A 26,797-nucleotide genomic window follows, 5' to 3' on the forward strand; every position below is an offset into this window, starting at 1 on the left:
GTGGATTAGAACAGTGGGTAAAGTTTTGGGGTGAAAGAAGCCAACTGGGACATATGTCTTAGGGGGACACAGGCTTTGTCCATCCTTTCTCTAAAAGTACTGGGCTGAACCCTCTCAGCAGAGAGTTGTGGAAAATTAGAGACGTTCTGTGGAAAGACCAAGTTAATGTTCAAGTCTCAGAATCTGATCTTAGGTCAAATATCTCTTGCTTTTGCCAGTAAAAAGAGCCCAGATGTTTTTCTATTTACTTAGGCAAACCCTTGAAACACAAGTTAGTCATATAAAACTTTACATTTGCAATGTTAAGAGCCCATATTTGGAAAGTCACAAGCATAAAATATATACTGTGAAATGGGAGGTCAGGATGGTGAACTCATTTCAGAACCATAGTTTTGACTCAAGAATTTTGATGGGGTCTTCACGTTGCTTGAGCTTCTTGGTCCTAATATCATTGAGAGAATTAAATCATGATATTAAAACATTGAAACACTAATGCTTTGTTTTTATTGGCAAGAACCAAAATGATCTAATACTAATGCCATGAAACATCAGTCACTTTTTTCCTGATGAATAAGATGAACTTTGGCTGCTTATGATAGTAAATTTAATAATGTCAGTGATTTGAACTGTTTCAGTTCTAAATGTGCAGAAATGTGTTTTACTGCATCTCTCTCTCTCTCTCTCACACACACACAAACACACACACACACACACACACACACACACTACTTCTGTCAGGAAGTTTTGTGGCAAATGAGCCCAAATGCATAGATTAGAGCATATCATTCACATGTGCCATGTGTGTGCCAAAGTATGTGTACCCACTGCTAGACTCCCTCTCACAGGTGGTCTGAATTTGCTTCTAGCTGGTCCTGTAAGCAGATTTAATATTTCATAAGCACTGCTCCATCTCATGCCTCCATTATTGACACCACATGGAAGTCAGGAAATTGGTTCTTTCTGGGAACAGTTTGCAGAAATATGCAGCCTGTCAGCCCCTTTCTCATGGGTGCATTAACAGAGCAGCTCACGATTACAAGTAACGAACCTTCTCCAGATGTGTGTAGCAACTCAGCTCCAACTTTATCTTCGGCCCTGAAGATGGACTTGACAAGATGGATTATTTGTGGCTGTATTGTAATAACTTTGTGAAATTGGAATTCCCAGTGATTGTAATGGAGGGTGAGGAAGCAGCAGCAGAGGAACAGAGAATTTCTCCTTGCAGTAAACAACGAAAAGACCAACAACAATAAAAAGGGCAAATCAGCTGTGGCATTTTCCTGCTTTGGACACCAACTCTTCCAAACTGTTCTAATTCTTTCCCTTTTATGATTCTGTTTATGTTACACACATTAAAGTTAAGTCATGTCTTAAATAAGATGGAAACTGGAAGTGAGATTTGGAAATGACTGAATCAGGCTTCTCAACTTTTTTCTTCTCTTGGAGAGCTCAAAAACAACGGACAGAAAGGGATATACCAAAGAAAACAATATTAATTGTCAGCTTCCATGGAAAATTCAATCCAGTCTTTCATTCATTCTCTTCCCAGTGCAGTGCCAGCAGACTTCTCTCTATATGGCTAAGGGCTTAATTTAGCTGACAATTTTCTGAAGGATAACTAAGCTTTCAGAAAGAAAGATTCTAGCTATAAATGAAGCATGTGTGCTCTCTCAGTCACAAAAGACAGATTTTTCCAGGATAAAGTAATTTGGGGTAAATTTCTCCTGTATTTTATTAGCAGTGATGATTTCAAGGGAGTATTCTTTTAAAGCAAGGCAGTATTTAAATCTTTCTTTTAAATCACAAGTCCCTTGAGTTGATAGTTATAAAACTGGGTTCCACTGGGAGTTATTTGTACATCTTCAAGGTTGGCACCCTTAGTTGTTTGATGTAGATGTTCTAGATAAAATTCCTAAAGTCCAGCTGTTATGATTTAGCTTAATATGTTTGTACAGAGGGGTTTCCTTTGTCATTGAAGAGATAGAGTCAAAACAGAATTAGTCATTCTTGCATCTTCTATTTATAGCCCACTATTATTCAGATGCATTGTCAAAGAATGAAGTGGACAAGAATTTTTCTTCCTTTCTTTCTTTTTTTGTGTAAACAAAACTCTTTTTATACTCTGTGGATTTAACTTTGGTTGCTAACTTAGTCAGACAAGGCACTTAACAAAAATATTACTTCTTAAATGAAAAATTACCTATTAAGTCATCCCATCTCCATTTGCAAACTAAAGGTTTGTCAGTACAAAGTATGTGGGATGACCAGAAGTCATGTATGACTTACACTGAAGTGGCAAGGGTAGAAAAGGTCAGTTTGAAAATTTATTTGTATGGGTTGCTCATGACTAATAGTCCAAATCTTGAGAGTTTATAAACAAAATTCTATTCTGTTTATTTAGTTTATGCCAGCATTAAAGCTAGCCTGAAAATTTAGTGAAAGTCATTTAAGGAGTTTTTATTTGGAGGAAACTTTAATTTTTATTTTTGAGGTCACTGAATAAATGTAGAGGTCTTTGTGGCCTGTACTGCAACAAGTAGAACAGTTAGATAAACTGGTTGTTGAAACTCCCTGGGCCATTGAGTTTTCTTATTTCTTTTTTTTTTTTTTAGTAGAGAGCTGACTTTAGAGGGATCAAGAATAGCTTGCTGGATGGAAGGAGGTAAGAAACAAGACTATCAATGTTTTACTTATCTGAGCTATATAATAATTTGGTGTAGATAATTAAATGAGATGAAGTATGGGAAACGTGTTGTAAACATTCTCAAATCCTCTGCTATTATTGCTTACTGCAGCATCTGAAACAGCAGGGTCTGTCATGCAATAGCCCTCAAATCAAAGTTTGCTGAGTTATAGTAAGTCGAATTAAAGAGTAGTTGGACAAATTGCAAGTAATAAGTGGAAGTAGAAGGCTGAGAAAGTTGACACTTAGCGTTCTCTGTTGAAAACTATGCTATTAGCAGTGTTGGGTCAGCAAATGGCTTATTTTGGTTGGCAACCCCATGGAAAAGGATTTGCTGGATACAATAATAGTATATTCCCACAAAAATTCTGAAGTTTTATATTTTTGAGAATGTTGACAAGCCGGCAAATTAATGAATGGCTGCCAGGTGTTGAATTTGAATGTCACTCCTGGTGATTGTAAGGGTGAGTATGCCTTTGTTTTCCCTCTGTGCTAAACTCACGCTAGGGGTCCCATTGTTTTGAGGAGCTATTTAAGTAGCCTTCAGGAGAATCTGAAAATCATCCAAATCCAGTGTATAAGCATGAGAAGTCTGAGCTGAAGACTAAAAGTACTCTCCCTACAACCTGTCAGACATCTGGCCCAACGCTAGCTATAGGCAGTGGGGCTTCTTGATGGTCATTGGTGAGGATTCAATCTTTGGTACCCAAAGAGTGGGTGAAAGTTTCAGGAAAAGAAATCTCAAGACTTGAGGCCTCCCATGAAGGCGAGACCAAGATTTCTCTTCCACAACCCAATCTTTACAATTATTCTGGAGATGGTTGGGAGGAGAGTAGTCATCCTCTTGACTAGAGGATGAGAGACTGTGCAGGAGAAAGCTCTGGAGAAGACCTCACCCTTTGTGACTAGGATGGTGTGTCTCATTCATCATGAGATGGTGGGTGATGGAGGTGATGAGTTAATGATAATTAAGCCCACGCTGTGGAACCCATGGGAGAAGCATGTAATAGCCGGTAGTAATATCAGCAAGGCCTTCCTCAATTCCACACAGAGGAAGACCCAAAAGGAACAGTGGACCCAGGGCTGTGGGATACCATGAGAAGGGAGTCCATGGCAGGGATTTAGGTTTGGGGGTTCTTGGAAGGAAGGTATCATGTAGACTTTTGGTGAGGCCCTAGAGAGCCTATCATTAGCCAAAATGGTATGGCTGTGAGGCTGCTCAAATCACTACATCCAATGAGTCCTGGGGAATGGTGGGAAGGCTCTAATTTAGTGAGTGGTGGTCAACAGTAGAGATCCCTGGAAAGCAGCAATACTTGTACTTAGAAGCTAACACAGTCATCAAGGGAGGTCTGTCTGGAAGCCTGGAGGAATAGTGACAGGGTCCAAGCCCCTGCAGAAGGGTGCCTGGTGAAGACTAAGTCAACCATAGGCACCCAGTCAAGAAGGTGACTCAGAGCAGGAAGAACTAGAGTGCAAGTTGGGAAGTTGGGAAGAAAGCAAAGTCATATAAATTGGGTAGAATTTCAGCAGGTCCTGGCAAGGAGACTACAGTCAGCAGACATGTGGGTCCCAGTGGTTCCCTTCAGAAACATTGGATATCATGCTGGCAACATCAAATCAAATCCCAGGCCTTACATACTGGTGGGAATGAAGCTGCTGAAAGATCACCATGCTGGGAGGGTTAGAAGTGGCTCAAGGTCTAACTGGGGCTAAACGTGTAGATTAAATCTTTAACACCTTTAGCTGGATGGAGTGGGGACAAACATTCTCTCCCTGAAGGTAGTAAAAGGTCTTTGTGACAGAGAACAGCTAGTATTAATGGGGAAAGCATTGAACTATTATCAAGGGTAGATTTGTGATATTTCCGGGTGGCTTTTATACCAAGAGAAGCATGCTAATATTCCAGAAAAAATTATGGGTTATTTATTCTGGGAAACATATACTTTGAACCAAAAATGAGAACACATGGTGTGATAAGTATGAGCATACTGATGAGGATAATTGGACAAGATACGTGCAATCAGGATTGTTTTGGTAAATAGGAGACTATGTGGTCACCAAGATATGCCTTGCAATTAGAGAGCTTATCTCCGCACAGAAGGAAGAAGGTACGAACATATGAGAGTAATAGAGGCTGCATGTGAGAAGCTCTTACCAGAGGAGATCAGGAAAGGGAGACAGCTCACCCATTTGGGGTAATCAGGGAAGAGTCTGTAAAAGTGGCAGCATATAATTGGATTTTGGTGGTTGTATAGGATTTGAGCAGGGAGCTGTAAGCATGAGGGCCTTCCATGTGGAGACACAGAATGAATGAAACCCTGAAGTTTGGAAGCAAAAACCATAGGAAGCACAACTGTGAGTACATAATTCAGTTGAGAGAATGTGGTAAGGCAAGACTAGAAAGGTAAATTCTGCTGTCTTGTGGATCACCATATTGAATGGGAGATTTGGTGACTAGACATCAAGCATTGTACTATGTACTAAGAATATAAAGATGGAAAAAGGAATGAAGATACATTTGGGAGATACAGATTTAATCTAAATTCATTAATGATGTCATTTGTGGAAATAGGTGAGATAAAGGACATTCAGAGAGACAAACTGAGGGCAAAATCTTGTATTTTGTATTTCTATGGGCATAAGGAGATATGGAGGGAGATTTGCTCAGTAATATATTTAGGAGGAAACTTTGGGTGGTTCAGCATTCAGGCAACTGAGAGAGGAGTGGGTATCAAAATGGAATGCCAAGTACTGCTGAGAGGCCAGGGAGAGCAGAGCAGAGACAGAGAGACCATTGGAATTGCTGTTTTACAACTCTGTGACTCTGAAAACGTGGTTTCAGATGAGCAGGCATAGGAGGAAGGGTGAGGCTGGAGTCCGCAGTGCAACAGATTTTGGCAGTGGTTCCCAAAATGTAGCCTTTAGATCAGTGGTGTCAGTATCACTTATTTCTGCAAATTCTTGGGCTCCACCCTAGGCCTACTGAATCAGAAACTCTGAGGGTGGGGCCCAGCAATCTGTGTTTCATCAAGCCCTCCAGGTGATTCTCATGACTGACAAAGTTTGAGAACCACTGTGTTATGGGACTACACAAGGAGAATGTGGAGCCCTAGAGCTCTTAGGTGTTAAATCTGATTGTCGAAGAGTCTATAAAATTTGCTGGGCATGGTGGTATGTGCCTGTAATTCCAGCTACTAGGGAGGCTAAAGTGGGAGGATCACTTGAGCCCAAGAGGTCAAGGCTGCAGTGAGCCGTGATAGTACAACTGCACTCCAGCCTGGGAGACAGAGTGAGTCCCTGTCTTAAACAAATTTTATATACACACACACACACACACACACACACACACGCACACACATATATACCATATATGTGAAAATGAAGGGTCTATAAGCCTAGGGTACAATGTTCTCAAAGATATTCCTATTTGATCTTGGCAAGCATAGACTGCCTCTTTGTTAGGATGATATAATTTGAGGGGCAAAATGGCAACCTTGCTGCTTGTTATTTTGCATACTATTGTCCAAACCCTGATGTCAGTGGAGACTTTTGGGGTTTAAGAATTTCCCTTCCAGACTGCTTAAAAAAAAAAAAAGATTGTGATGCTATCTTAAGGCAGGGATGGGAAACAGGTTTTATTTGTGTAGTATGTTGATGAGGAATAATTGTCTGGAGTTCCATATTGAGGTAAATTGTGAGGCCACATTCCTTGGGGAGACAATTGTGATTGGCAATGTCTGCAATAGGCACAGGAGGCAGGGAGTCGTGGCACACAGATCACACATTTACCATCCCTCCCATGAGGATTTATCAGGATGCCTGGGACACAAGATACTTTTAAAGGAAACAGAAGCCTGAAGAAAGGACAAAGGTGTTGAGGAGGTGCTGAGGTATGGGAAAGCATCTCATAATTCTTCCTGGGGTTTGCGATGCTGGCTTCTAACATTTGTTATGGATACTTGACACCAACATGAATACCTTGGCAAAGTTCTGGGAAATGTCAGAAACCTTGGGGTTTAAGAAAAGAGAGGGAAAACCTGCTATTGCTCATTATAAATATGAAAAACTATATAGCTGGGGTCTGCTGTTCTCTTCTGGAATCTACTTTCTGCCATTTGTTTTGCCTGCTGTACAGATATAGCATCCAAATGAGACTGTGGCCAGGAACAATAGTAACTGTTCCCCTGCAGGTCCTCTGGGCTCCCCAAGACACAGCAGAACAGCCCTGTACCCAGGAAGCTTTGTGTATTCATCCACCTATATAAACAGTTGAGTTGGCTCACTGAGTGGTATTCTTTCAAAGACAGCCTGTTATCCTACTTACCACCCTAGTCAGGGGAGCCAAGTTATTTTACATATTTTTTTTGCCCAGTGGTAACATAATGACTATTTTAAAGCAAAAATCTTAGTGGATACCATGAAGAGTAATTAAATATGACACCTGGCATAAAGAAGAACCAAATAATGTTATGTAAAGCATGAGGTTTAGGCTTTTTTTCAGTTATATATGAGCAAATGTTTTTCCTATTCAAGCTTTAAAAATCAGAGTCAGTGGCAAGTCTTTCAGTTTATATGGAAGATCATCAATTCAACTGGCAATATAAATAATGAACCTGGGACACAGCTGGAGGAACAAGGGATTGGGGGGCAGGAGAAGTGTATTTTAGTCTTGGCTCTAGCACTTGTTTTATGTTCCTGAGAAAGTCCCTTAATCTCTCCTGGTCTCAATTTCTGGATCTGAAAAATAAACGGATTGAGCAAAGTACTCAATAAGGTCCCTTCCAGTTCTAGGATATTAATTGTATATCTGGGTTTGTCATTTATCTCACCTAAGCATGCCTAGATTCAATTGTCCTAGACTCATTAGGTTTAGTGTCTAATCTTGCTGCTGGTTCTACTTTGTCTCTTTTTGCCAGGGAATGTTTATTGTCTAGGTCCAGTTATCTGAGCCAATGTCTGGCTCTATTTAATCCTGCACACCACTTTGTGATACACGACCTGTTGAGAGAACACATAAAAACTCTTCCTGGTATAAAAAAAGAAAAATAAAGATCCTATCCATTTCAAAGGGTCACCCAGAATGCCTGACATTTTTACTATTATTTACTCCTTTGTCTTAAGCATTCAAATCTTGTCTGTACATTAATTTACATTTCTTCAGGCAATACTATATGAAATGCATTGTGCATCCAATTTCTGCTCTTGTGAGCTCACAATCTAACAAATACATTATCTGAAATAGGTCACATGATAAAATTTCTAGAGTTATTTTTGAGCAAAGGAGTGACCGTTGAAGGTAAAATGTTAAATGAAAGCAAACCATTTTTATAGGAGATGGATTCCATTTTGGAATCTTGGCTTTGCATCTGTGGATGGAACCTAAATGAATGACACACTTAGTTTTTCCAGCGCTGTTGGAAGTAGCAAAAATCTGAATTCCCATATGAAAAGCAATGTAGTCTTCTCTATTCCACATGCAATTTGAATTAATTTTTAAACACATTCTTTCAAGGTTGTATTTAAATAATGGTTTATTTATTTAATAAATAATGTGTTTTAATAAATAAAGCAGGCTTTATTTATTAAAGCCTGCTTTAATAAATAAATGTAGAAAACACTTTGATGGACAAAATATCCAATAAAGCATGTATTTGTTCTCAGGCAGCATTATTCCTTTATATATGCCAAATGTACCGCCCCTGCCCACATAGTATTTATTTGAATCTTCATCCATGGAGCAAAGATAAACTTTAGCCCAGGCAACATTACATTCTTAATTAGTGGAATTCAAATGAATGAGATATCAGTATACCTCATGCAGAAAAGTTAGTGGGTAGAAACGAATGCAAAATGCTCAGCCATTAATAGCATTGAGAGGGTGAATGTGGGAATCTTGTATCTTGTGTAAGTACTAATATTAAGAGCTACTGAACTAAGTACTAATATAGCACTAAGTAGTAATACAGTATTAAGAGCTACTGAACCTTATAGAGAATACTGTTCTAAAGATTAGATAAAGAATATCTTATACTTTTAGCTGGGTTTGAGAAAACATACAAAAGAATCAGACTTAGGTTTTGCTTGGAAATCTGCAGAGCCATTGGGAGGCATGTAAAGGTAAAGATTAGCCGAGGGTTTCAGAAATAGTTAGGATACACTAGCAGGACTCTGAAAAAACTTGTGCACTTGTAAACTTGGCAGACCTTAGCCGTGAATGGTTGCACCAGACCAGATGAACTGTTGGGAATGTTGAGAGAGCCAGAGAAAGAACTTGGTTATTTCTGCCGACTGAGAGAGGGAAAAAATAATCCAAATGACAGGCATCCAACAGGACAGTGGTTCAGTACTTGGAAAGCAGTGAGACTGAAAACCACCTGTGGTTGGTAAAGGAAAGTAAATGTCTTTATTTTTCTTTTTTAATTTTAAGTACTATTTTGGGCTTCACACCCCAAGTAAAATGCCAGGGGTGCAGAGGTAGACAGTAGCTTATGTGACAACAAGAGCGAGCCCTAGTGACTCATACACAATTTGGGGTCTTCATGAATTAGAAAGAATGAATGTATGTATTGGACCAAATTCAAAGAACAGAAATGCAAAAGTATAATAGCTGGCTTTAGAGGACAGATTAAGAGGCCTAAATATGTTTGACTTGGATGAAGAATGAAAAAACAGAGATATAATAGCCACCTGCAGGTCCTTGAGGGGCTGAAATTCAAACTAAATAAGGAGAGGAACTATTTGGGGTGGTGCACAGAGGCACGGCTCTGCCTGACACGATGAAATTGAGAAAAGGAAAACTCAGTCTGAATGTCAGGAAAATATTTCTACCCAAGTTCCATAAATCTGCCAAGGGAAGTGGTACAGTCTTGTTATTTGAAATCACTTAAAACTAGATTGAATAAACCACTCACATTTTTTAGTCCTCCCCCACTCCACCATTTCTCTTTCTAAAAAATCTGTGATTTCTTTGTTACTGCTTATATTTGTAAGTTCCATAAATTAAATGTTCCCTGTGAAAATCTTGAAGGTATTTTTACATCTATTTCTAATTTAAAAATAAGGGTGAGATTCACTGAAAAAAAAGTCACCAGGATGTTGATTACATTTTTCCTCCTTTGCAGAGTTCATTCCTTAAATTGCTTTGTTCAATTTGGGTACAGGCTTATTTGGGTACAGGCTTTAGTTGTTTGTTCTTACTTTTAGAGTGGAATTGCAACAAGATTAGTTTTGATTGGATACTTTAAAAATACTTAGAAATGAAAGGACTCCAATGGAATTAAATTAATTAGAATTTAATAACAGAATTAAACTTGGAAAATTCACAAATATTTGGAAACTAAACATAGTCCCAAGTAATCAATGAGTCAAAGAAATCTCAAGGGAAATTACATAATATGTTAAGATAAATGCAAATGAAAATACAACATACCAAAACTTACAGGGTACAGCAACACAGTGTTCAGGGAAAACTTATACCTATAAATGCTTTTAAAAATGATACAGATCTCAAGCTAATAACCTAACTTCTCCCTTAAGAAACCAGAATGAGAAAGAGCAAAGTAAACCTAAAGTAAGCAGAAGGAAGGAAATAAAGACTCGAGTGGAAATATGTAAAACAGAGAATAGAAAAACAATAGAAAAAGCAATAAAACCAAAAGTTGGATATTTAAAATGATCCACAACATTGATAAACCTTTAAACAGATGGGCCAGGAAAAAATAAAAAAACTTGAAGACTCAAGTTACTAATATCAGGAATGAAAGCGGGGAATCATTACTGACACTGCAGAAGTAAGGAGAATAATAGAGAAATACTATAAACAACCATAGGCCAACAAATTAGATTATTTAGATGAAATGGACAAATTCTATGAAAGACAACAGTTTTTGGAACTGCCTCAAGAAGAAATAGAAATTTGAATAAACCTGTAAGAAGTAAAGAGATTGAATTAGTAATCAAAAAACTTCACACAAAGAAAAGCCTAGGACCAGATGGCTTCACTGGTGAATTCTAACAAACATTTAAAGAAGAGTTAGCACCAATTCTTCACAAATTCTTTCAAAAAATAGAAGAGAAGGGAGCATTTTCTAACTCATCCTATTAGATGGTTATTACAAACTAAACCAGACAAAGTTATCACAAGAAAACTACTTCCGAAGATAGATGAACAATTTTCAACAAAAATCCTTTCCCAAAGATCAGGAACAGAACAGGATGTCCATGATCATCACTTCTATTTAAAATTATACTGGAAGTTTTATCTAGGGCAATTAGGCAAGAAAAAGATATACAGTAGTCACCACTTATCCGGGGTACACTCAAGACACCTCCAGTGGATGCTTGAAAGCATGGATTGTACCGAACCCAGTTGCTGTCAATTGAAACATGTTTCCATTCATATCTTTCATTCAGAAGTTTAATGTCTTTTGAATCTTAAATAAGCACTTACTGCACACTATGGCCATACCTTTTGCAGTTTGAGATGTGACAGCAAAACTTGTATGATTTTTTTTCTTCTTCATGTGGATAGATTTTTTTTTTATCATAGATCTTAGCAACCTCAACATACATTTTTTTCTTTCTTTTATTAAGTTGAGAACGTTGACATTCCCACATAAAGGAAGCACTTTGTGGCTTCTCTTTGGCATATCCAAACTGCCAGCATCACTACTCTTGTGATTTGGGGCCATTAATAAGTAAAATACGGGCTGCTTGAACACAAGCACTTTGATACCACAACAGCCAATCTGATAACCGAGAAGGCTACTACATGGGTAGTGTATACAGTGTGGATATGCTGGGCAACAGGATGATTCTTGTCCCAGGTGGGACAGAGTGGGACTCTGGACAGTTTCATCATGATACTCAGAATGGTGTGCAATTTAAAATGTATGAATTATTTCTGGAATTTTCCATTTAACATTTTTTTCCTTGCTTGACTTCGGGTAACTGAAACTGTAGAAAGTAAAACTACAGATAAGGGGGAACTACTGTAAAAGCTATCCAGATGATAAAGGAAAAGGTAAAACTATTTCTGGTTGCAGTAGAAATAGTTGCATATAGAAAATGGTGTTGTATATAGAAAATTCTAAAGAAGTTACTAAAAACAAACAAACTAAAAACCTATTAGAAATAAGTTCAGCAAAATTGCAGGATATAAGATCAATATACAAAAATTAAGAATATTTCTGTAGAGTGGTAATGAACATTCTAAAAATGAGATTAAAAAATCCATTTGTGATGGTATCCAAAGAATAAAATTCTTAGGTTTAAATTTATCATAAAAGTGCAAAATTTGTACACTGAAAACCATGAAACATGTTAAAAGTCATTTAAGAAGATCTATGTAAATGGAAAGACAGCTCATATTCATGAATCGGAAGACTTAATATTGTTAAGATGGCAATATCCCCCAAATTGGCCTACAGATTCAATTCAATACATGTCAAAATTGCAGCTAGCTTTTTTTTCTTTCAGAAATTAATAAGCCAATTCTAAAATTCATATGGAAATGCAAGGGACACAGGATAGCGAACACTCATAAGAAAGAAGAACACTACAATCAAAGTTGGGGGATTCACACTCCCCAATTTCAAAACTTACTACAAAGTACAGTAATCAAGACAGTGCAGTACTGGTATAATGCCTTTTGAATTGATCTGGTATAAGGATAGACACATAGATCAATGAAACATAATTGAGAGTCTATAAATACACCCTTACATTTATGGTCAATTGATCTTTGAGAAGGTGCCAAGACAATTTGATAGGGGAAAGAATAGTAATTTCACAAAATGGTACTGGGACATCTGTATATCCACATGCAAAAGAATGAATTTGGATGCCTACCTCACAGCATACACAAAAGTTAACTCAAAATGGGTTATGGATCTAAATTTTAGAGCTAAAACTATGAAGCTCTTGGAAGAAAACATGGGTGTAAATCTTTGTGACTTGGGTTGAGCAACAGCTTTTATTATTATTATTATTATTATACTTTAAGTTCTGGGGTACGTGTGCACAACATGCAGGTTTATTACATTGGTATACATGTGCCATGTTGGTTTGCTGCACCCATCAACTTGTCATTTACATTAGGTATTTCTCCTTATGCTATCCCTCCCCCATGCCCCCAACCCCTGACAGGCCCCGTGTGTGATCTTCCCCTCCCTGTGTCCACGTGTTCTCATTGTTCAACTCCCACTTATGAGTGAGAACATGCAGTGTTTGGTTTTCTCTTCTTGTGTTACTTTGCTGAAAATATGACACCAAAAGCATAAGCAACTAAAGAAAAAATAGACAAGTTAGATTTCAGTGAGATTAAAAAGTTTTGTGTTGCAAACAGTACCATTAAGAAAATGAAAAGACAGACCACAGAATGGGAGAAAATATTTGCAAATTATATATTTGATAAGGGACTTTTATCCAGAACATGAAAAACATTATTATAGCTCAATAATAAAAAAGACAACCTAATTAAAAATGAGCAAAATATCTGAATATATATTTCTCCAAAGATTTACAAATGGCCAATAAACACATGAAAAGATGTTCAACACTATTAGTCATCAGGGAAATGGAAATTAAAATCACAATGAGATATTGCTTCAACCCACTTGGATGGCTATAATGAAAAACACAAATAGTTAACTGTTGGTGAGGATGTGGAGAAACTGGAAGCCTCACACAAGGCTAGTGGGAATGTAAAATGGTGCAGTTGCTATGGAAAACATGTTAGCAATTCCTTAAATGTTAAATACAGAATTAGCACGTGATTCAGTGATTCTGCTCCTAGGATACCACGGAGAATTAAAAACATATGAACACGAAAACTTGTATATGAATATTCACAGCTGCATTATTTATAATAGCCCAAATCTATTCAACTGATGAATAGATAAGCAAATGTGGTATATCCATATAATGGAATATTATTTAGCAATAAAAGGAATGGAATATTGACATATGCCACAACATGGGTGGAACTTGAAAACATTATGCTAAATGAAAGAGGCCATTCACAAAAAAAACCTACTGTATAATTCCATTTATGTAAAATGTCCAAAATAGGCAAATCTATAGAGACAAAAGTAGATTAGTGGTTGCCATGAATGGGAGTGGAGTAGGGGTATGAAAATGTTTAGAGACAAAAGTAGATTAGTGGTTGCCGTGAATGGGAGTGGACTGGGGGTATGAAAATGTTCTAAAATTAGATTGTGATATCATAACTCTGTGAATAGACTAAAAACCATTGAACTGTACACTTTAAGTGTATGAATTGCATGATATGAGAATTATATTTCAATAAAGCTGTTTTTTAAAAAGGAAAGGATTCCATTATGCTGGGCATCACTAAAGCTAAATGAAAATGTTGTTCTTTTGATCTTAAAAGAGCTCACACATTTTTTTTCAGCCTCTCTCCTCCTACCTCTGTCTGTCTCTTTTCAGTTGTTTTTCTCTCCCTTGTGACTTATTCCACAAAAGACATAATTTATGACTCATAAATTTTATGATTGACTCTTAGGTGACCAACTTGAAACTGAGAAAAGGAAAACTCAACCTAGAAATAAGAAAAAATATTTCTTACACAATTTCTATAAATCTTTCAAGAGAAGTGGCAGAAGTCTTAGATAGCTGAATAGGTAACTGCATAAGCCCCTCACCCATTCCAGTGGTTGGGATGGGGAGGAGGGGTGCCAGCATAACCTTAAAGCGGGGTGGACTCAGATTGGGGTACTGGACCAGAGGCTGGGGAAGGGACATTGCCACTCCCACCAAGAACAGATACTGAGTTCCTTTCTGCCAGGCGGAAGGTTGGAGAGAATTTAGTAGCGCAGCATACCAGTCCCCAATATTGCAATGAAACAATCCAAATAAGGTCCTGGTGTTCAAGATGAAGAAAACCTTTTGGTAACTACCCAAAATATAAATGTAAAACAGGAAACAAAGAGGCAATGGAAAAACATAAAATCTGACAATTCATTAAGAAAAAAACCCAACCACCTCTAGACATTGTGAAATGCAAAATCACGCAGGGGAGAGGATGGGGAAGGGCAGGACAAAAGCTAAACACAAGGTGTCGTTTCCTGTTACTGTGCCTCAGATGGTGCTTCACTGGGCAACTTTGTCAGACCACACATGAGACTGGGAAGTCAGAAAGAAGCTTTGCTTTCATAAAATCTTTCCTTCTTCCTTTGCTGATGCCTAATATTCCTTAGATAAAAAATAAGGTTGCTTGCTTTATAATTAAAGCTAATAGACTTGAACGTGTGATATAATTGAGAGTTAATACTCAAGAGTAAATGTTTTTATCAAGAGGTACCTGATGGTCCCATGCTGGGCCTGAAGGGTTGAAAAAGCATGAAGACCCTATGTGCTAAGGAGACAGAGATGAGAAAAGAAGATGATGGCAGGCCTTGAGTGTTAGGACAAGAAATTTAGTCACAGGTGGAAAAAGAGGAAGATTCTTACGCAGGAGAGTAACATGATGAAATCAATGGCTGAGGTCATTTTGACAGCATAGCCAATAGACAAGATTGGGCACAATGACAAGGCAGCCACTTTGAAAGATGTTATCATAATCCAGACAGGAGAGATTAGAAATATTGCAGAAGTGGAAAGAAGAGAGGAACAAATTGAGGACAGATGGTGAAAAAAAATCTCTACCTTAAAGGTGGTTCCAGAACCTCATGGGCTCTCTCTAAGGGTAGCACAAACCCATAGTAATGGGAAAGGGAGTCATACTGCTCATTTAATTTTCTCTTCTTGGCCTTAAGAATTCTCCAGTAGTTCCTCATTGTGGTCAAGGTAAGGTCCAAATTCCACAATAACATTATAAGGTTCTTCCTAATCTGTTTCCTGCCTGCCTCTCCAAACACCCATGTCTCCCTGCTGCTGCCTCTCATTCCAGCCACCCTGAAGAACTCTCTCCACTTCTGGGTTTTGTAAGAAATGGCTCTCCTGGGACATTTCTTCTTTTTGTACCTACCCTCTACCTTTTCCCCTAAATGGGGGTAATTCCTATGTATACTTGAGATCTCAATTTAGACATCACTCGGCAGAAAATCTCTCCTGTCCCTTCCCTCGACTAGGGCTAATTTTTTCTCCCTTCCCTCAACTAGGGCTAATTTTTTCTCCCGTGGGTCTCTTTATTACCCAGTGCAGCACAAGAGCATCCTACTTTAGCACAAACTATTATACTGAATGTCTCTTCAAATTTTGGTGGGCACAAAATTAACCTCTAGTGCTTCCTAAATGCACACTTCCAGATTCAGGCCAAAGACTGATTTAGTAGAGCTTGACCAAACCCACACTTTTGGAAACACTGCTGTATTGTAATTGGTTGTTTACTTATTAGTAATCCCAACTAGGCTGCAGCTCTGGAAGGGCAGAGGCCATTATAATCCTAACACCCAGGACAGGGCCTAATGTGGTACAGGCAGCCATTTAGGTAGCTGTCAAATAAGTGAATAAACAATGTGAGAAGAGGAAGAGCAAGAAAAACCAACTGAAGTCTGCAAGCTTAGGAACCAAGAAAGTAATAGAAAAAAATGAGAAGGGGTATCTATTTGTGGGGGAAATGATGAAAACCCACATGCAAATTTCAGGCAACAGGTTGGGATTCTAAGGCAGTGCCCAGGCTTCCATGCCTCCTGTCTGGCACTGACTATAATGTGGAAAATGGCCTGGCTCTTCTTACATTACCTGTGCACTTCCAAGGACTCCAAAATGTGTTTTCCCCAAAGGCAGTATATAATTTTGAGAATTGCAATCATTTTTTCCATGTTCTTTTGAAGGCTGTAAAATAATTTTAGATGCAATAGTAATTCTAGGTCCTTGCTTACCCTTGACCTTTGAAGTTTTATTCAAAACATCGCAAACCTCTCAGCCCAGATGTTGGCAAGTTAATGATATATTGCTGCAGGAAAGAACTTGGTCTTGTTTGCATGAGGAACTCGGAATCTTTGGTATATTACCTCAACTTTTTTTTTAGGATACAACTGAAATATAATTTTGTTAGTGTAAAGGTAAAAGATGAAGTATTAGGAAAAATGACAAAGCCTCCCAATGTTTTTGGAACTGAGTATTATCATGCTGTTGATGTAAGAACTCTTCAAAACCCACGGTGACTCTTCTAGCTCAAGAATAAAAAAGATAATTTTCAGCAAAGTGAGTCCACTGCCTTTTTTTTTTTTTTTTTAGAGGTTGAGCTCCTTTTACCCATTTCCTACATCCAGCCTCATTCTTGGTTTCTAAATGGTAGGATTCACACAGAACTAATTACTAAACCACCCTGCCAACTACTCTTGAAAACTTCTTAGCCTTTTAACTAGCAAAATCAACCTTAAGAAGAATAAGGCCTTTATAAGGCAAGCAGTGAACAAATCCAGCTTATACCATTTGGTACATCTCACAGAATACTGTAAATCATTGTGATTTATATATATTTCTTAAGATTCTCTACTGTGGAGCAAGCATCTTGAGGACATGGGACAGGTACCCTTCTCTGGACCTAATCCAATGTTCTACATTGACTAAGTGCTTACTAAGTGGCTGCGGAATGGACAAATTAATCCTTAGCACCTTTCTGATCTTGGTTAGCTGGTTAGCACACAGTACTGGGCATGTCCAGTGCAGCCAATACTGGTGAATTAAATGTACTGACATCGTTTTCTAACACCTCCTTTGTATTTATTTTCTTGGGGAAGGGTGACTAATTATGCTCTAGAGAGGTTAGGCACCTCCTGGCAGCCATGTTAAAGGTGTGGACAGTGCTGGGCCTGGAGGCATTATTAGCTTCTGTGTGTAGATGGAGAATCTCAGGTTACAAGAGATTGGGAGACTACACTTGAGGTTCCAGGTGGCATAGTAGAGGCCAGAAACCTTCTGGATCAAACAGATGACTTCTTGGAAGCAGTGACAAATAGCTGTTTTTCTATGAGGACGTTTTCTTATGTGAAACTTGGTCTTTATCTTCTTTTTCAGCTTTTGGAATTGGAAGATGTTTTCCATCTTCTTTCCTTTCACTGGCGTCATATAGGAACCCTGCTTACAAACACTCTGTTCTTTTAAAACTAGTTTTCCAGTAAGGTTTCTTCATCCTGGGGAGCCCAACAACCCACACTATGCTCTATTTAGACTTCTGCCATCTGCCGGCCTCCCCCAATCACCTCCTCCACGACACACACGTAACACCACAAATTCCCGGCCAGGAAGGAGATGCTGTTTCAACTGGGTGTTTGAAGATGTCATCCTTTCTTTCCATAATAAATTAATGTTTTCTCCTCCCCACTGTGATCCTTTATATATAACCTCCTCAAACTCAGAAAAATTTTCCGCTGATGTTTAAGTATATTTATTTGGCAAGTGTGTGTGTTCTCAATGATGAAGTTCTCTTGACTGAGAACTATAATATTATGAGAAAGACCTCCTCCTAACCCTGATTATGTGTTCATGCTTAAGATAGGCTCACAGTAACATCATAACCCGACTTCTATATAGCAACACAATGATAAGGCACATTGGCACATTGATAGAATCACTGCCCCTAAGCTGAAAATTTGTCTATGTAATATTTTCTTGCACTCTCCTGTTCCTCAGACAGTGCCAGAGCAGCAGCCAGCACCTGCAGTTACTGGCAAGGTGTGTTGGCAGCTGGACCAGCCAGATGCCAAGGTCTAGCCTGCTCCAATAATATTTTAGTGTCTGGGTGGCAAGCTGGCTTCCTGCTGACATATAAGTCTGCCACTGCCCCATGGAGTGGTCCTGGAGGCTTGCATCAGGGTTGGCTGCTAACCACCCACCTCTAGGGAAGAGAGTGGACTCCCCTTGACCCTTTTCTAGAAGGTGGTAACTGTGGTAGAAATCTCTTTTAGAATTAGAGAGGCTTTCTGAAGGGTGAGTGCCTGCTCCTTTCAGTGACTGCTGTGGCTACCCAAACCACCTTGATTCTTCTCTTGGTGCCTTGTTAGCTCACGCAGAAACGTCCCCCAAATCAGAGCTTATGCTCCCATATCTGTGCCTTGCTATGGGAACAATGGGAGCCCAAGTATACTGGCCAAGTGGCATTGCAAAGGCAGATGGCTCTACTTCTGCATAAATTTTTCACTTCAGTTAGATTTATTTCCCATGCTTAGTAGATACCATAAGTAAGTATTCTATGGCATTCCTTTGCAAGTGGGCATTTGTCCAGGCAAGTAAGTTCTCTTTAAGCAGATGGTAAATGTGTCTGTCTCGTAAATTCTATTCCATTACAATTAATGTTGGGAGACTGGGCAGATGATAATGGGAAGTTGAGCCCTTTGGTAGTGAACTCTAAGGCATTAGAGTCAACTGGCCTGAGTTTGAATCCTGCTTTTATACTTACCATGTGGCCTTGGACAAGTTATTGAACCTTTTTGAGTGTTGGTTCCCATATCTATACAATGGTGATAATACAGCTAATCACAACTTTTGAAGGTCCTACATTTGAAGAGAAAATGTGAAAATTCGTGGAATGCACTTAGCATAGCACCTGACTTGAAGGTAATACTATTAAATGCTTTAAGAATATATATTTTTTCTGGTCCGTTTGCAAGACTTCAGTACCGATGTGTGTTTGAACTCTTCAGGGTAACTGGCAGTTGGCATGGATGGCAGAGTACCTTAAGTAAGTTGGTTTGAGGTTGAATTCCCTTGCTTGAGTGGATGCACAGGCCCATCTTACTGTTGTGTAATTCAAATTTTTTAGCTTCAGCCTTGATGACAGGCTCGCATAACATGCTGCAAGCCCCCCTGTAATTGTGGCTGGATGAAAAGAATATATGGGATAATGATATGACTTCTTCCTCTCCTTGCTCAACACTGTGGTATAGAAGGAGGAGGGCTCTCCAGAAAACACTTTCAGAATGGCAAGAGCACGTGTGTTGGCTTGTTTTAGAACACATAGTTCTCGGATTCTGTTCCTGATGGACTTGGTTAGGCCTGTGGGGTTGAGGTTCACTGTATAGGAGATGGTTAGAATTCAGTGCTATGCAAGCAAGTGTGATTCATGGCCACTGAAGCCTTTGCAGAAATGTTAATGTTTGTGAAGTCCTCTAAAGTTCATATTTTCCGTGCATCTGGAAATTCCACTTACCAAAATTGAATTGTCGCTATTTGACCATAATTTCCATTCCTTTCTGAATGGAAAGGACTTTCTGAAGGGTGAGTGCCTGCTCCTCTTAGTGACTGCTGTGTCTACCCAAACCACCTTGATTCTTCTCTTGGTGCCTTGTTAGCTCACACAGAATGTCCCCAAATCAGAGTTTATGCTTCCATATCTGTGCCTTGCTATGGGAACAGTTGGAACCCAAGTAACTAGTCTGGGATTGCACTTGATTGAGGGCTCAGACCTTCTCTCCAAATTTCTCCTTCTTCAGTCTTCTTTCACTTAACAAACTGAGGAGCTTCCTGGATTTTTTATTGAACTCTGTGAAGACAAGTTTAGGTATCTGTCCATTCTTCATCACAGTCTAGTGCTGAGCCAGCCACTACTTCCTTTCCTTCCACCCTCCTTGTCAGTGATAATTTTAAAGGCAACAGACTCCTTCATCAGAGTTTCTCAAATTTTGGTGTGCACACAAATCCCCTGGGATCTTTATTAACAAGCTGATTCTGATTTAGGAGGTCGGGGGTTGGCCTGAGATTCTGTATTTCTAATAGGTTTCCGGGTAATTCCCATGCTGCCAGTAAACAGATCAAGAGATCAAGTATAACTTCATCCTAAGTTATGTATATGAGGTTCTATAGGGATTTGATTCTCCAAACATTTATTGAACCTTTCAGCAAATGCAGCCATTTTTCCTCCCTGAATCTTCAGTTTGAGCTTTCTGATCATTTTATCTTTTGGCAGTGCTAAACACTGCAGCCTTAATCAGCTCTACTCCTCTTGATTAGTTCCTCTTGTATTGGTATTTATCATCCACTTAGAATTTCAATCCTTGTGTATGTGGCTATTGCTGTGACAAGCAGTATATACTATATATAAATGTGTAGTCAGCTGCAGTGACTCTCTTGGGGCCATTTTGCTTGCACTGGCTTTTGGCTCTTACTCTCCCTTTTGTTGATCTCACATTCAGATTCACAGCTTTGTGAAACTCAGTGATACATATCTATCTATCAGAATCCCTTTTTAGGGTATCTACTATTGACACTTTCCTGGATAACTCTAACCCTCATGAAAAATTGGTTAGCATCAATGTTTTTGTCATCTGCTCCCTTGTTTAATAGGCACACAGAAGCAAGCTAAGATTTCTTTGGCTACCTCATGTGATGAAACAATGAATTAAGAAAACCCAACCAATATGCTTAAAAACATCTCCCCACCTTTCTCTATTCAAAAACTAGGAACACATCTGAGAGCATATAGGAATGGAAATTTGGGACAGCTAATTTTTTGGAATTGAATGAAGTGATCTAGAGTATAGAAAACATCGTGTCTTTTGGTTGGAAGCATAAGCTATAGCATCGGACATTTCCTCCTTCCCTGGCTGTCTATTCATAATTCCCATCTCACAAGCACTTTACTAGATTACCTAAAATTAGCAACACAAACAATTAAAAGTACTTTACTAAATTATGACAAGAAGGTGAACCATTGAGTGCAGGTCTCAGTTTTTCAGTTGTTCCCAAGCTCAACTGTGCATTACCATGGCTGGGGGAGCTTGTTAAAAATACAGATATCTAAACTCAAACTCCCAAGATTCTCACTTAGGTAGGTATGGGGTTAGGATTTTTCTGCTGCCTCCTTTTCATCTCAAGGTTGGAGAGTCCCCAGGCTCAGATGTCTTCTGTTCTCCAGCTGTGCTTGCTCCCTAGGTGATTTTATCTAGACTCAGAGATGTAAATACCAGGTATACACTTACACTTACATCTTCAGCCTGCTCCTCTCCCTCACACTCCAGACTAACGCATCAACCCCCATCCAACAACTAAAACTTAATTTATCTTGATTCCCTCCCAAATCAGTTTTTCCTGTAACCTTCCCTAACTCCAAATACACAACTCTGTGCTTCCTGTAGCTGAGGTCAAATTTTTTTCTCTTACACTCCATATAAAATCTGTCAGCAAATCCCCAACTTTCAAAATATAACCCAAATCTTTTTACTCCTCACTATGGCGGCTCCTGCTAATATGGTCTAAGTTCTCATAATTTTTCTCCCGAATTATGGCAATAGCCTCCTAGTTGATCTCTTTGCTGGGCCATCCACTACCACCTTTCTGACCTTGTCTCCTATCACCGTCTCCCTTGCTCCTGCCACTCCTGCCATGGTGCTTTCTTGCTCTTCCTGGAGTACCCAGGGCTTTTACAGTAGCTCTTCCTTCTGGCAGGAAGGCTCTCTACTGAGATATTTGCATGCCATGCTCCATCAATTTTTTTAGGTCCTTCCTTACATGTGATCCTAGCAGAGGAAGCATCCCTGACCAATCCGTATAGAATAATGAGACCTCTGCAGCCCCACTTTATTTCTCTCTATAGTATGCATCCCTGCCTGAGGGGTTTTACATTTTTGTTTGTTGTCTGGATCCCCCTACCACAATGTAAACTTCGGGAGAGAAAGACTTTTATGCCAGTACTTAGTAGGCACTCAATAAATATTTGTTCAATGAATGAAAGAAAGAAAACTATATTTTCCAGAAACAGCTTCTTTTCTAAGCATCAGTGCCACATTTATAGTTAGAAGTTTATTGAGGGCAGGTGTCCTATCTAGCTCATGTCTGTGTCTTATGCAGCTGCACTAGGGATTTAATAAACATTCATTGAGTGAATGAATAATTGTAGTGTAGAGGAAATGCCACAGACTTTAGAGAGAAGTGAGCCAGACTTAAGTTTCAGCTTAGCCTTGTATTAATCATGTGACTCTGACCGAGTTACTAAGCCTTCCTGAGCTGTTGCTTCCCCATAAAATAAGTTCTGTCTTTAGATGATTGTTTTAAGGATTAAATGAGATAGTATACAGAAACCTCTTACATATAGGGACTTAACACATTAAGTGGTGGGCACCTGTAATCCCACTTGTAATCCTACTTGGGAGGCTGAGGCAGGAGAATCACTTGAACCCGGGAGGCAGAGGTTGCAGTGAGCCAAGACCGCACCATTGCACCCCTGCCTGGGCGACAGAGTGAAACTCCATCTCAAACAAACAAACAAATAAAAACAACAAAAAACATAGTAGGAACTCAGTATATTGATATTGCTGCTGTGGTTGCTTATCCTGACCAATATTAACCACTTATATCCTTTCCTTTTCATTAAACTTACTCCCTGCTTCAGTTTCTTTAAAATCCATGAAAGACACTAACCAAATCCAAGCTTTGGTAACTGAGCTCCTCACTGCTCCAAGTTCCTGGATCTTGGATTTATGAACATCGCAGATTTACCCTAAAGACTCAGGGAAAGAGAATGAATGGCCATACATTTGTACTCTGGAGGATCTTAAAAATTTGTCTCGAATATATGCAGAATCTGACCTTTTATTGCCTCCAACTCCATCTCTCCTCTGGATTATTGCAATTGGTTTCCTTGCTTTTGCACTTGTACCCCTCCATTCCTTTCTCCATCCAACAGACAGAGCAATCCTTTTTAAAAAGCAAGTCAGAGCATGTCAGTCTTCTGCTCTGCTGGTTCCCCATCTTACTCAGAGTAAATGCCAGAGTTCTTAAAAAAAGCCCAGAAGGCCCTACGAAATCTCATCTCTCTCACATTTCTGAGCGCATCTCCCACTATTTCTTTCTTACCCTCACTCCACTTCAGCTACCACAGGCCCTTTGCTATTCGTGAAGCACGTTACAAGGCATGTTCCAACCTAAGGGCCTCTGCACTTGCTGTTCCTTCTGGCTGGAATGCTCTTTCCTAAGATATTTGTATGGCTCCCACTCTCACCTACTTTAGAGCTTTCCTCAATAGTTCGTCTTTACAAAAAAGCTTTCCTTGACCTCTTAAAAAATGTCAATGTTGTCATCCTAGGAAAATATATGACCTTTCCTTACATTATTGTTGTTTTTTTCATAACCCCATAGTATCATTGGATAAACTATATATTTTGATTTTTTTTTTTTGCTATCATCCTAGACTAGAATATAAACTCCATGAGAGTGGGAATTTTTTCTTTTTTTGTTCTCTGCTATATGTCTAGTGCCTGGCACATAGTAGGTGATCAATAGTCTTTTTGTTTGTTTGTTTGTTTTTTTGGGTTTTTTTTTTTAGACAGGATCTTGCTCTGTTGCCCAGGCTGGAGTGCAGTGGTGTGATCATAACTCACTGCAACCTCTAACTCCTGGGCTCAAGCAATCCTCCCACCTCAGCTTTCCAAGCACCTGGGACTGCAAGCGCATGTCATCATGCCTGCCTAATTTAAAAAATATTTTTAGTAGACATGAGGTGTTGCTATGTTATCCAGGCTGGTCTCAAACTCCTGTGCTCAAGCAATCCTCCAGCCTCGGCTGGGATTAGAGGTGTCAGCCATCATGCCCAGCCAATAACTGTTCATTAAGTGAAAGAATGGATGAATGAATGAATGAGGGGAGAGGGATGGATTAGGGGTGGCCTGTGTGTCCATGTGGGAGTGCAAACTGGAAGGAAGGAGAATTTAAATTCTACATGTTAGGGCTTCCTAAGCCATCTCTTCCTCATAAGGAGATAAAAGTTCTGTCTTCCTATGATTATTCTAAAAATTAAATGAGATAGCACATAGAAGCCTCTTAATTTAGGGACTCAGGCTATGTATACTCAGTCTTGGTTGCTCCTGTCATCCCGCCCACTGACAGCTGATGCCACAACAAAGCAATGTGCTGGCATGAGTCAGCTTCCAAAATGTTGGAAAACCTCCACGTGTCAGGGTGACCTTGAAAGTGGGAGTTCATGCTCCCATGTTGCATATTCCCCCCAGATGGTTAACAGAAGGGCAGAGACTCTTTCTGGTATCCCCCTGTCCCCTAAGGAATAGGTATGAAGAATAGTGGGTTTCCAAAAACACCTCACTGGTAAATAGAATCGATTTTTCTGTTTCCTATCTTTCTGGATCATACTTTTGCGGCTTGAATGGGGGAGGTGACTGTGTAAGTTTAAAATGTTCCTTTAAGAATTCATTATATGCCAGAGAGTGAAGAAAGGATTAATTAAGCAAAGTAGAACTTGGAAGGTGATTTAACTGCAGTTAGTCATCATCTTTAACCTTGGCGTTTTCGTTATGCTCAGGAACCACACTCCTCTGGGTTGCTTTGTCATGTGATGGCTCACTCCTCATGCAGCTATTCCTAACCCCAAAGGATAAGAGCAATTGACTCAGATCAGCATCATTGGGTGGCTTCCTTCCTTTGGAGAGGTACCTCGGGGGGTGAAGATGAATCAGATTGCAATCAAAACACAGAAAGGGAGAGATAGGGTGGAGTCAGAGAAGAGTCATTTCCTAATTTAAGTTGACTTTCTCTTACCTTTTTTTGTGGTTCTTGAGGATAGAGTTGAGACTGAGTCTTTTCCAAGACTTCAGGCCCCACTAGATGGCTTCTTCCTCTACAGGCCTGGCCCCTTGCTGGAAGCTCCCTTCCTGGCCTAGCTGTAGGGACACCAACTCTCCTGCTTATGCTCCAGCCCAAAGAGTGGCCATGACTTCTTGCAATTGCTCATCTGGGGGAAGTTGCACTATTTGTTAGGATTCTCAGCTTTTTTCCTCTTTTTTTAATAATCTGTGAAACCAGTTGTCTGTACCAAATACACTTTTGTTTCAAAGATACGGAATGGCTTTTGTTTTCTGGACTGTACCCTCACTGGTCTGCTTAGCAAAAGCAACTTCTAAATTTTATAAATTACATATTATAAATTATCACATTGTTTTTGAGACTTTTTTCAATATATGAAGCTGAAAATATTGATGTGAGTCTGTATGGATGTATATACCTATCCAGTCATGGCTTTGTTTAATACTTATATACCACTCTGAATTTTCTGCAGGTGGATATTAGAACATGGAACATTGATTTTCCACTCGTAGACTAAAAGCTCCTAGAGAATGTCTGAATAATTTTTGACTTGATCTCCCTTTGTGTCATCAAATCTTTGCTACCAACTAGGGGTATGATTTTGGAATTTTATGTAACTTCTCTGTGCCTCAATTTATTATGCATCTGTAAAAGAAGAAATGTGTAATGGGTCATTTAAAAACGTAGCCTCAAAACTCCTTTTGTTTTTTTTTTTAAAAATCTGACCTGAGCCTCCACATGTAAAGTGGGACCCTCTAAGCTTGCCTCCCTGACCTCCAGATGACCTTCCTTGGTCTCCTACATTGACCTGAGTCACCACTGCCTAAACCTGGAGCACAAAATGACTGGGTGCAGAGTGCTCACATTCTGCTCTGAAAGCTTTTGATTTTCAGCTTCTTGAAGGAATCCAGCAATAATGACTGTTTTGCCAGAATTGTATTTCTCAGTTTTTTAACTAAGATGTAAACAAGCCCAACATTTTAAAAGCTGTTTTTAGTTCTCTTAATTGGCTGTAGTGTGAAGGAGGAAAACCTCTGTTTCCTTGGAATACATAAGGTGTCATTAGAAAAAGTGCCAACAGATAAGTATCTTACCATAAGTAAAAAAATTGGGCCTGCACTCATAAAAGGATGTTCACATTTCCGGCCGGGCGCGGTGGCTCATGCCTGTAATTCCAGCACTTTGAGAGGCTGAGGTGGGCGGCTCACGAGGTCAGGAGATCGAGACGATCCTGGCTAACATGGTGAAACCCCGTCTCTACTAAAAATATAAAAATTAGCCAGGTGTGGTGGTGCTTGTCTGTAGTCCCAGCTACTGAGGCAGGAGAATGGCTGAACCCAGGAGGCGGAGCTTGCAGTGAGCTGAGATAGTGCCACTGCACTCCAGCCTGGGCGACGGAGAAAGACTCTGTCTCAAAAAAAAAAAAACCAGGATGTTCACATTTCCTAAATGTAGTATCCTATGGATATAGCCATGGCTTGCCCTAGTGCCTGACCACAAGTCTGCTCCTCCTGCTCAGAGAACTTATTAGCCTCAACTCTGCTCTGCCTTAGATGCTGGAGCAATCCTGTCCTTGTTGGGATTTCCAGGGGCCCTAGCAAGATGCTCATAACT

General features: G+C 39.4%; 1 long non-coding RNA gene across 4 annotated transcripts in view; it reads left to right on the forward strand.

Annotated features, from left to right (window-relative positions):
• The window catches only part of LOC134808354 (uncharacterized), a 517,830-nt gene that overhangs the window by 149,526 nt on the left and 341,507 nt on the right, over positions 1-26,797 (forward strand). For all 4 annotated transcript variants that reach the window (XR_010151119.1, XR_010151117.1, XR_010151118.1 and 1 more), the window contains exon 3: positions 2,613-2,662. This is a non-coding gene — a long non-coding RNA (uncharacterized LOC134808354). The remainder of the gene's footprint in view (positions 1-2,612; positions 2,663-26,797) is intronic.

This window comes from Pan troglodytes, chromosome 15 (assembly GCF_028858775.2).
Source record: "Pan troglodytes isolate AG18354 chromosome 15, NHGRI_mPanTro3-v2.0_pri, whole genome shotgun sequence".
NCBI lineage: Eukaryota > Metazoa > Chordata > Mammalia > Primates > Hominidae > Pan > Pan troglodytes.